We start from the raw sequence: 12,350 nt of genomic DNA, 5'->3' as shown, positions 1-12,350 counted from the left end.
AAGACTTCACCCTTGACCCAGAAGTGTAAACACAGCTGTGTGTGTGTGAAGAAAGCCTACCTTTGGAATAGGCCTAGTAAATTGCCAAACTTGAGGTGCTGAGAACAAGGACAACAGAAAACTTATCCCAGTAATATCTCCAAGTGGCTTTCTCTACCTGATTGTGACTGTGTTTCTTACATTTTAATTTGTTTGCTTGCTTGTTTGTTTGGTGTGTGTGTGGTGTGTGTGGTGTGTGTGTGTGTGTGTGTGTGTGTGTGTGTGTGTGTGTGTAGTATGTGTATCTATGTGCATTTCAGAAAAAAAAAGCCACAGGGAAGTATCAAATATCTTCCTGTTTCATGCTCTGCCTTCTATTGCAGATATTCTCTTACACAACCTGAAGCTCATGGTCTCATCTAGGCTGGAAAAGTAATGTACTCTATGGGCTTCCCCTCAACTTTGGTCTTACTAGTGTGGGTGCGGGGATTTGAACTCAGGACTTCATGCTTGCACAGCAAGTACTCCTAGCTGCTGAGTTGTTTTCCCAACCCCATTCACAACTATCTGATATCTAAAAGCTGAGATAAACAAGCTTCAGTCTGAAAGATCATCAAAAAAGGGGAGCCTACCACCCATGTATCAACCCAACCCAGCACATTAAGTCTTTATCAGGGCTGAACGCATCCTCTTCCACTGAGACCAGGCAAGGCAGAAGGGGGAGAGGGGAAAGGGAAAGAGGGCGGGAGTGTGGGACCAGAAAAAGAGGAGTGGGGGCACTGCAGTTGGGATATAAAGTAAATAAATAAACTTAATAATAATTAAAAAAATATAAACATTTACCCCTATAGCCAGAAAAACTTACATATGTGTGTAAAAAAATTAATTCTACCCCATACTTACCTCTACTTAGTTTATATAATCTGAGTAATAAGACATTTTATATCAATTTAAAAAGGACATCAAAAGTTAAATTCTATAAATCTAAAAGAGACGTGCCCGAAAAGTATTTCATTTTATTTAAATTGCCATGTGTAAAATGGAAAGGATTTTGGCATGTAAGATGAAATCAAATGAAGTGAAACAGAAAGTGTACATGTTTCATTATATCCACTGCTATGAATAGCATTCAAACAAGCTTTGGGTACATCTTCTTGTTTTATACAAGGGTTAGGGTATTGTTTTCCTTAGATATGCAAATGTTAAGTTTACCCTTATGATATAACTCAAATATTGTGTTTTTCCCCCAAGCCATCTACAGTATTTGGAATGTCTAGAGCATTCAAATCACTTATTACAAATCAATATTTGTTAGAATTTTAACATCAGATACTGTGTATGGGGGAGAAGGAGCGACTACAACATTGAAAACCAGAACAGCAGGGATTGCCACAGCAACAGCCGCTGGGCATCATTAAAACTAGTAATTCCTACCCTGCAACCACTAAACAAGGGGATTGTCTTCCATTTTCCCAGAATGGCTTAAGCAGAGCTTGGACAGTTAAGAAAGTGTGGTGCTAAGAACAGATGAGAACTGTGATATTCGAGGCTGCTCCAGAATGGTCCTGAAGGTCCCTCCAGCTCTAAAGCATGGCAAGCCTTGTTGCAAATGATCTAAGTATTTCCTTTGCACATACTCCTTCAGCCCACATGGAGAGGGATATTCAGTTTCATCTGAGATAGTAATTGTCACCTTCATGTTCGGTTTTGTGCTTTGTAATTTTGATGTATGTTGGACGTCTGAGGTGTGATGGAGCAAACAAGCCCAAGCAGCATTTGATCCACCCCACCATGTTTACAAAGTAGTACAGGAGGTGCTTTCCAGTGCACAGTTGAAGAATTACCATGATCATGCTCTGTGTAAGAAACCGGGACCCATCTTCTCTCCTCATGTTTCCTGCCCCTGTTGCTTGTTGGTAACGGTCCTTCTGGAAATCTTTTTATATGTGAACATTCGGTTCCACTTTAATGACAATAAAAGCCAGGTACTGGGCATGTCAAAGTGTCATGCATGTGAATGTACACAACCTTCTACAAAAATCAAACAAACAAACAAAAACAAAAAACTCTGTCCCTCATTTTGTTGCTCTACATTGCATTCCGCTTGCTCCAAGAACCCCTTCCCTCACACATAGTTGATATTCAAGAAGCATGCTAAAGCAAGTACTTGTACCAGAATGTTCCAAGTCTCTTAGGTCACAACAAACTATAACTCTGCACAACTTACATTTGATGAGCCAAACTACTGGTAAAGTGTCCCAACAGTAGGACAAGCTCCAGACAATGTGATGCTACCAACGCTAACATGACAGAAGTAGCAAGATAGATACAGGTGGATGATGAGGAATGCCTTCACTCTGTAAGTCATTGTCTGAGTCAAATGACAACTCCTCTGAAACATTCCAGTCTCTATCTTGTTGCCCAAGAGAGGCAGCTATGTAATGTGTGGTAACTGCTCAATCACAAGAATTGGTTGTGTTCTTATTGCAATGTCAAGAAGCATGACTGGAAGCAGACAGTCAGAATGCTCCAAAGAATTTGAGTTCTCTACTTGGACATAATCACAACTGAGAAATTCACATCTTTCTGGTCCTTGGTTTTCCTTGTATACTAGACTCAAGGGACAACTACATATTTGTCAGGTGAAGGATTCTGTGAGAGATTCAGACATGTCTTCCTATGTCAACAATTTCCCAAAGAACTGTCTTTGTAAGATTACAAATGTTCCCAAGCCATCTTGGTACATACTAAATCAAATAAACCCATTCACCAGGACCTGTCTGTTCTTCAAAGCAGCTATGGCCTTATCATTCTGCATAAACCCTCATTTGTCCTCCTCACCAGTCTTTCTTTTGACTTAGAAACACATCTGTTCCTACCTCCCTATTCCTTTTCCCTTTCAATGCCAAGATGCCCCAACAGAATTGCCTATTCCAACTCAGATATGAATTTCTCTTTTTCCCAGGCATGGTGGTATACAACCCTAATTCTAGTGTTCAGGAAACTGAGCAAGAAGAGTCACAAGATCACATCCAATCTAAACTATATAAAAAGATCTTGTCTCAAAGAAATAACAACAATAAATTCCAACATTTTCTTGTTCAGCTAATTATCACACACACACACACACACACACAGCAACTTCTTTGCAGTATACTGCTAGAGGGTATTTTTCGCTTATTGTTCTCATAATAACTCTGTGAAGTAAATGTTTTCATGAGCCTCATGTTTCCAAGGTGAAGTGTCTAAAGTAAAACAATGCAGTGATGTGAGCACAGTCAATGGCTGCAGAGTAGAAGACCATATCTTGACTCTGATGCTCTGAGAGAAGCCATGGCCAGTACCCCTGTAACCATTAGCTTACCAGTTCCATGAAATGAGGAGCTCAAGTCTACAGGGGAATTCTAACTGAAGTAAAACTAGTGTTACTTACTAAATTCTTGGAATTTTCTGTATTCTAGATACCATCCTTTCTAACGGCTTTTTATGCATTATCATTAATTTGAATATTATTTTTATCATGCCCATTTAAAGAAGAAAGTGGCTTGCTAAGATTACCCAAGTGGCTTGCTACAGATTATATAGCTTGCAAGAGTATAATGACTTGGTAAATCGTGTCTACATCTGAGTATAAAGCCATAGATTTTGATAGTGCCGCAGAGTTAAGACTGGGGGAAAAGTAAGCCTGTGTGGATGGCATCCTATGAAAGAAGAATGAAAGTTATAAAGTACTCTGCAATGGAAAGAAATCTGTTCGAGTGTATCTGCATGTTTCTAGAAAACTCTGTCCATCCTTTGTACTACTGGCCTCTTATGAAATGGTTTCTGTTTTGTTTGGTCTGATATCTTTTAGGGATGATCCAGTCAGACCAGCTCTGCCTAGTATCTCTGTAAATTCAGATGCACACTATGAAAGCACAGTGACAGCATTAACACTAAAACTGCTTTCCTAGGGCCCTGACAATGTTGAACCCATGCCCCGAAACTCTGGGTCCCATACAGTATTCCCAGCTGCCAACCCAGTGTCCTTAAGAAAAGCTTTATTATTAGAGCAAGCATCTGTCATATTGTATCATTTTCTTGTAGTACAAGAACTAACTCAGGGGGTTGGAAAGCTTGTTTAGCTTAGGAACACGTATTGCTCTTTCAGAGGACCTAAGTTCTTAAGTCCATCTTCCAGGCATCCTATGCTCTTTTCTAACCTTGGCAGGCACCCACACAGACATGGCAGATACAAACAAATGCTCACGTGTAGTGGCTTTAATGAGAATGGCCCCTGTCGGCTCATATGTTTGATTGCTTGGTCCCCAGTGTGTGTAACTCTTCAGAGGGTTAGACAGTATGGCCTTCTTGCAACTTGTGTATCAGTGGGATTTTGAGACTTTAAAAACCCATACCAGGCTCAGACTCTCTCTCTCTCTCTCTCTCTCTCTCTCTCTCTCTCTCTCTCTCTCTCTCCCCTGCCTGACTGAGGATCAGTACGTAAGCTCTCGCTACTGCTCTGGCGCATTGCTTGCCTACCTGCTGCCAACCTTCCCCCTCTCCCACGATGATCTTGAAAATGTAAGCAAGCTCCCAATTAGATGTTCCTTTTTATACGTTTCTCTGGCCATGATGTCTCATCACACATACACATAAATAAAAATAAATCAGAAAAAAATCAAAACCACATATGTAAGTCAGCAGTGATGGTACATGCCTGTAATTTCAGCACTCCAGAAGTGGAGACTAAAAGTTCACAAGTTTGGAGCCATCAGGGCTTATTGAGAAAGAGGAGAGAGAGAGAGAGAGAGAGAGAGAGAGAGAGAGAGAGAGAGAGAGAGAGAAGAAGAAGAAGAAGAAGAAGAAGAAGAAGAAGGAAGAAGGAAGGAAGGAAAAGGGAGGGAGGGACAGAAGGAAGGAAAGAGAGAAAGAAGAAGGAGCCATCCAAACTAGCTAAGTAAAGATGGGATGCTTTTTAAACAGTGTGTTTTTGCAGACCCTCTTTAATTACTGGACAAAGCTATGTCAGTCAAGAAATCAGATAGAGTCCATGCTCTAAAGGATTCTATACTCTGAGAATGACAAGCAACCTCACTTCACCATAGAGCAAATAGACAGCTGGGTCTGGGGAAGCCTGTGGCCTATGTGGAACTGAGTAACTCATCTGTCCATGGTCATGAACAGCATAGGAATCACCGATTATCAAGTGTCTCCTTGTTCATAAAGATATTATTTAAAACCGAGTACAGTGGTGCACACCTGCAATCCCAGCACTCGGGGAGGCAGGGGCAGGAGGATCTCTGTAAGTTAGAGGCCAGCCTGGTCTACAAAGTGAGTCCATGACCATCAAGGCTACACAGAGAAAGCCCGTCTCAAGAAAACCAACCAACCAACCAACCAACGAACAAAACAAAGATATTTATTTAAAAGTCCTATGACAGTCCTGTCAGATATTTTTAATTTCCCACTTTTCAAAACAGACATGCCCATGCCCCAGAGCTAATAAATTCCCCCTGGTCTTCTTGTCCCTCCATCCATTCTTTGTTGCCTGTACATGCAGCTAAACCCTTGCCCTGTGCCACCTTTATACTGTCGTTGTCAGAGCTTGCCAGGGCTTGGAGGCCCCTGGCCAGCCAGAAAAATATATCTTACATTTTCTAAAATCCACACACATTTTGGGGCTGAAATGTGACAGCACAAATGTTTATTTTTCTTAACAGTTTTTTTTTTTTTTTGGTTGTGGGCCTAGCCTTTAGCAGCTGAGCCATCTCACCAACAGCAGCTGAGCCATCTCACCAACCCTTCTTTACAACTTTTTTTGAAACGGTTGTTCCTTCTGTACTTACACATCCTTGCGCATGTGTCTGTTTGCAGTGATGGTCACCGCTTTTTTACTAATGTTGAGTCTTCGGGATATGAATTTTTATTAGGATTGGAGGAGCAGCAAAATGGTGTAGGAATTGAAAAGCATAAAATATTAATTGTCAGTCTCTTTTACAGATTTGTAATTGTTCTATTGGGAGATTTCAAGATGAATTGTATGTTTACTGTGTTGTATGATAACTAGATCTTAGAAAACTGTAAAGGGTAAAATGTGAAACTAAAGAGTATATTTCCTTGCTTTTGAAGGCAAGTTTTATTAAGAACATATTTTCCTTTTCCCTGAATTTCTTCTTTAGGGTTAGTTTATGGCTGTCAAGTGGTACCTTGAAAATGCTATCATAACCACAGAGGCTGTTGTTACCCCACATACATGGCACCACAAAGTCGAACAGCACAGCTGTTTCTCTCAAGAAGCAGTGGTTGACATTCAACCAAATATTTCATCTGTTTCACAATCAGAACTACTTTCACACAGTCATCTGAAACTGAAAATGTCCCGGGATTTTATACAGCCTGGCCAGGGCCAGGGCCAGGGCCAGTCAGCACAGACAGCACCTTCAGGCAGCTGCTGCTTTCTTCTCTGGTGTTTCCTTATGCTCAAGGAAGGCCTTGGGGTTTGGATCAGTCTTACCTAGGTAACCTTTTATGGTGATGGATGGGCAGCCTAGAGAGCCTTGTTTCTATGTATTTTCTGTGATCTTTGCCTTTCTCAGAGTAAGAACTTCCTGCCCTGCTTTACCTGTGTCCATCTCTGAAAGGCAAGGGGAACAGTAGCTGGGACAGAAGACAACTGTTGCTCCTCTGAGCTTAGCTGTTCTCTGTGTGCTGTTAGGGAGAAGTGAGTGACCCTTAGAGAAAAGCTGTTTGTTGTACGGTCTCAAGCCCCTTGGCATCAACAGATACTAGACCTTATAAAACTTGCCTAGAGGATGTCTCAGGACAAGTGACTGAGACACTGTCAGGGCAGCAAACATTCTCAAAAGGCCAAGTTTATGATCCAAGCCAGGGAGCCTTCTAGCCTGTGTCAATACCAAAAGGACAAGGAAGGGAGGAAAGGAAGAACAAAGACCAAGTGGAACAGTCTTTAATAAAAACAGGAAACTAAGAAGATATTTCTTTCAAGGAACAGAATATTTTCTGCTTTGAGGTCTGGTGTCCCCTCCTTATAACTGCACACAGCAGTAAATTTATTAAGTTTCCCTTTTACTTAAAAAGCATCAATAAGGTGAATAGGACCATAAATTTATAGCCTCACATCTGAGGAAAGAGAGAAGGTTCTGTAAGAGTCTTCTAAGCCTTCTGCAAATGCTCATCTCTTGTCCACGCCAAGGAAAACCACCGCTCTGTCAGCTACACAGAGAAACTTGGAGTCAAGGGCACCGTATAACACAGCATCCTGTTTGTTTACTTTGGCAAGCACGAGATGACCTGACTAAATGATAATCTAAAAAAGTTCAAGGGCAACCCTGTTAGACTCAGGAAAAGAGAATCTTCTCAAGGGGGCGGGGTCGGCGGGGGGTTTCCCAATCTGGACCCAGAGGCTCTTCAAGAGACCCTACTTCTGAGGCAGCATTAACAACTTGCTAAGAGAGACCTCCACGGCTACTGTCCTGTCATGTGTTCATGGGAAGAGGGGCTACGGAGCATTGTGAAGGAGGTGAAAAGTGGGCTAAACAGAGAAGTGGTCCCATCTGCTTCTGCAGTGTGGGCACGCGGCAGGAGCAGGCTTACTCTCTAGCAAACAGGCTCTTGCCCTTTAAGCTTGCCAGGCTAGGTGCTCAAGTCATTGCGTGTCCTAGGAATGCCCTCAAGGGGTACTGCGGATCCAAGGTGGCAAACCCAAGTGGGAAGGAAACCCTGACCCTTGCCCTGTTGGCACTGCACTCCAGTCCGCAGACTTACTAAGTCACGTGATTGGAATGGTGGCTGGTGGGGAAAGCTTCCCCACGGAACGAGCCTCTGCCTCAGGCTCCCATGTAGATAGTGCCATGTCATTTGACTGGCTTACCTTCAGCTCTCGCCAAGATTGGACCCTTAGGTGGGAACAGGAGACTGGACTGAATGGCTGAAGAAGCGAGAGGAACATTCAGCCGAGGCAGTTTCTCACTGGGGCCCTAATTAAGGGCTCATTTCCGGATTAAAGCAATTGGGCCAATCTGGAAAGCAGCCTAAAAGAGATGAATGGGCAGTGTCACTAATATTTAGAGATAGAAAAAGAAAGCAACAAATAGGGGAAGAGGAAAAAAGGTTACACTTTCAAATGAGCATATGCACCTCGGGTATCTGGGCCTCACCTCCTCACCTCCTACCTCGTGAGTTTCCACTGCTCACCGTGATATCTGTTCTTAGAGAAGTGATTTACACTGGATTAAAAGAAAATAAACCAAGGTATCGAGGTCAGAGGCAAGTGGTTTCCAAGACCCACACCTCTGTGTCCTTTAAAGGGATGTGTATCCCCCTATTGTATGTTAAAATCCTAGAGTATGTTATCATGTCAACTTTAGGGGACTGATTAAGTGTTATAAGTGATGTTTTGTGAATGGAATTGATGTCCTCATAAAAGGGTCCCAGAAAATCCTTTCATCTCTGTCTGCTTCGAGAGGACTCCAGAAGCCAGTCGACTGTTACCAGGCGGAGACCCTGGGGACTGCTTTTGCTAGAAATGATTCCCGCCCTGCCTTAGCTCACTGTGACCCAGGCTACTCCCTGCCCTATATTTGTTTACCTTCTCATCCTCTGGTAGAAACAATTGCTTTCTCCCATATGTGACTCTTCTGCTGCCGGGCAAACCAGGCCACGGTCAAACCAGTTTTGTATTTCAATGCAATTTTGTAATAGCTTCCAAGTAGGGCAAGAATGGGAGACACCACAAAACAACAAACAGGATTTCTCTCAAATGCTACTGAAAAGAATACCTTCTGGCGCCCAGAACCATGGACAGTCAACATTTGTACTCCAGCTAGCAAAACTCAGTTGAGTTCTTCCTTGTGTTTCTCTCAAGAAACCAGCGGACGTGTTGAGTATATGCCCCCTAAACCTGCCTGTCTCCCTCAAAAACCTTGTACCATTGTACCAGTACTGGGAAAGGTCAGCATGCCTTCGTGTCCTCACATAGAAAAAGAGACCTTAGCAAAGGTTCTGTCATTCACACTGCCACCTCTACACTCTGCCCAGCTTGGACAAGACGATTGTCAAGGTTACTGGAGGAAAAGGAGGGGCTAGTGACCTCCGAGGAAAGAGTTTGAGGGAGGCTACTGTGCTGTTCAGCCATTCCCTCTCTATTCTTATTCAACTCCTACCAAAGCCAAGCGTTACACCTGGTGCTCAAGAGACAAAGGGAAGTGTGCAAAGCCTGGGACCTAGTGAGCCTAGAGTGAGAAGCCCCTCCTCACCAGTGAAGGCTCTCTGCTCGGGAAGGAGGCTATCCCCTCGTCCCACTTAGCCTCCTGGGAGACAGAGCTGTACAGCTGTGTGGAAGAAGTGATCCGTGAGAAGTCGAGGGTACACAGAATTGCTTCTGCATGGGGAAGCTAGGTCTTGGGGGAAGTCCTTCTAGAGTCCCAACTTGCCTGAAAGATCTTAGTAAGTGAGTGTCTTACAGGACCCCTTCTGTGTGAATCCGGGCAGGCAGCAAGTGCGTAAGAAACCTCAGGAAAACAGTCCTGCTTTGTAATTTTCTTTTCATGTTGTTTCCCTTTGGCCTTCTTTCCTTTTCTCTCCATATCCCCTGTCACCTCTCTACCCAGAAAACCCGGTGGCTCCTCATTGCTGACAGGATGGAGCTAAACGTCTCCGTGTTTCCATGGAGTCCAGGTCATGATAGGCCTGTTGAATATGGTATTGGAATGACATGTTCTCTTGGTCTTTATTCATCAGAGCCCATGATTCACAGGACCTAGTGGACAACTTTTCCAAGGAATTTTTTATTTTTTGTTATTTTCAGTTAGCATACAAACTGTTTCAAAAAGACATTCATATATATATATATATAATCATTTTACTTTGCCTTTTGCCTAAATTTAGCCCATTAGTCTCTCTTATGCCTTTCACCCTTTCTAACAATATTCTTCTCCACAAATCATTTCTCTGTTTTGTCATATATATGTACACACACACACACACACACACACACACACCCCATATGTGTAAACCTAGATTCCTATGAGAGAAACCTCAGTATTTGTCTGACAAAAACCCTTTTTACTTTCATGTCAAACTGTCAAATGTTCTTTTTTGTTGGGAGAGGGGAGGGAATATGTGTGCCTCAGTGTGCATATAAATGTCAGGTGACTGCTCTGAAGAGTTAGTTCTCTCCTGTCACCTTGTGGAACCCAGGGATCAAACCCAGGCCACCAGGCACGTGCCAAAGAGTCTGTACCCACTGACCCATCTCACCAGCCCTGTTTTGTTTTGTTTTATACCCCTTGATTCTGAATATGATAGAAAACATGTAGTATTTCTCTTTCTAGATCTGGCCTCTTCGATTTATTTGTCTCTCTAGTTCCATTGATTTTCTTCAAAGTGACATTTCATCCTTTACACCTAAATACAGCTCTGCTGTGCCTACATACCACATTTGCTCATGCAGCCATCTGCTACTAGACACCCGTGCTGGTTCCGTAGCTTTACTACTGTAAACAGTGCTGCAATAAACATGGATGTGAAAGTTATATACTTGCTGTGCTGCCTTGGATCTCCTTGGGTGGATACACAGGAATGGTACAGTTTAATCATTCGGTCGTTCTCCTTTTGGTTGCTGATGAACCACCATGCTGATTTCCGTTTGGCCCCACTGGTTTGCATTTCCAAACATAAAGTCCCACACATGTAGCTCCCACGCATCTTCCCCAGCATCTATTGTTGTTTCGAGTTCGTTTTCAACTATTGTGTATCAGGTGGGATGGAATCTCAGTTCTGTTTGTTGTTGTTGTGTTTGTTGACTGGTCTGTTGTTTTGAGACAAGATCTTCTCCTATTGACCAAAATGGTTCAGTGCTCAATTTGTAGACTGTAGACCAGGCTGGCCACAAACTCTTACTGGTCCTCCTGCTTATCCCTCCTAATTATCGTAACCACACATGTATGCCAACATATCTGGTTTCACTGCAGCTTTCTGAAGCTCTTTAAAGAGTTATTTATTTTGTTTTTATGCATATGAGTGTTTGCCTATATGTATGTAGGTATGTGTGCCACATATGTGCCTGATAGTTGCAAGAGTCAGAAGGGGGGTCAGATCTCCTAGAACTGGAGTTGCAGATGGTTGTGAACCACCATGTAGATGCTGAAAACTACACGTGAGTCTTCTGCAAGAGCATGTGTGCTCATAACTACTATGCCATCTCTCCAGCCTCAGTGTAGCTTTGATTTTCATTTTCCATATGGCTAAGGATGTTGAACAGTTTGGATATTTTACTTCTTTTGAGAACAGTCTTTTTAATTCATTTGTTCATTCATTGATTGATTTTGTCTTTTTAATTTGGAGGCAGGATTAAAATTTTTGAATTCTTTATATATTGCAGATGTATAAAGATTTATAATCGGCAAGAATTTTCTCCCAACAATCCTAAAAAATCAATGCTTTCCTTCAAGATTCACTTTCACTTTTTTTCTTAAAGATTGTTAAAAACTAAGGTTCTTTCCTACATCCCCCGCTACCAAACTCAGTAGACATGACACATGTGAGCAGGTTTTCCTGGCCCACAAGCTACAGTGTAGGGAACTATCTAAAACAAAAGGTTTTCTCCTGGTTTTCACTAAGGAATTGTCTTGAGTCTCTGTTCCCATAAGTGAGTGCCAATAACAGTCCACCATACCTTAACACATGTGGGTCAATCATTAACAATGGGCCGTCCTTTTCACTGAGTTGTAAAGGATGATAAATTAGAGCTACAGCATTCTCCTTGCTTGGTATAGGAAGTGCATAGGAGAGTGTCACTTGCTGTAAGCCTCATGACCAATATGTAGCAAGCTGCAATCAGGCATGTAGGGGAGGTGAGTGACCGAAGAGAGGAGAATCACAGGTAAGGAATGTGGGCCTCCTTTTCTGTTTCTCTATCCATTCTGACTCTCACTTTTCAGCTTACCAATTTGGGGACTGAAGGGGGCAAGGTCTGATTACAGTATCAAGGGTGGAAAAGAGGTTGTGGGGGTGTCTATGGATTGACATGTGCTTTAATAAGAGATGGGCGTTGCAATCACTTGTTAACTTACAAAACCAATGAGGCAAGATGCATCTGATTCCTTCAAGACTCAGGAGTTCCAGAGAGGAAATGGAACAGGAGCAAAGATCAGTGCAATAGCACATTGATCACATGACAGGCCAGGCCTTTGGGAGGCTAAAGATGAATTAGTGTGGACTTGGGAACATCTCCAGATCTTACTCAAAGGCAAAGAGAGGTTAGATGGTAAATGTTAAAGCACTACTACCAGCTGTACAATAGGGAGGGGTCTGGATGAGTTCTGCCTATTTCTCTTTTTTGACAGACTTTGGTATTTTTGTATGGTCTA

At 42.6% G+C, this 12,350-nt stretch overlaps 1 protein-coding gene across 2 annotated transcripts in view; it reads left to right on the top strand.

Annotated features, from left to right (window-relative positions):
* The window catches only part of Prlr (prolactin receptor), a 186,617-nt gene that overhangs the window by 30,790 nt on the left and 143,477 nt on the right, over positions 1-12,350 (top strand). The window contains exon 1 of one of the 2 annotated variants that reach the window (XM_060380461.1): positions 11,782-11,863. The exons of the other annotated variant lie outside the window; for it this stretch is intronic. The gene's annotated coding sequence lies outside the window, so the exon portion shown is untranslated. Of the gene's footprint in view, positions 1-11,781; positions 11,864-12,350 lie in introns of those variants that run through there. 2 annotated transcript variants of the gene reach the window in all.

The sequence above is a fragment of the Meriones unguiculatus genome, chromosome 3 (genome assembly GCF_030254825.1).
Source record: "Meriones unguiculatus strain TT.TT164.6M chromosome 3, Bangor_MerUng_6.1, whole genome shotgun sequence".
NCBI classification, from domain to species: domain Eukaryota; kingdom Metazoa; phylum Chordata; class Mammalia; order Rodentia; family Muridae; genus Meriones; species Meriones unguiculatus.
The sequence above is the reverse complement of the archived record's forward strand: the minus strand, read 5'-3'. Positions and strand labels throughout refer to the sequence as shown.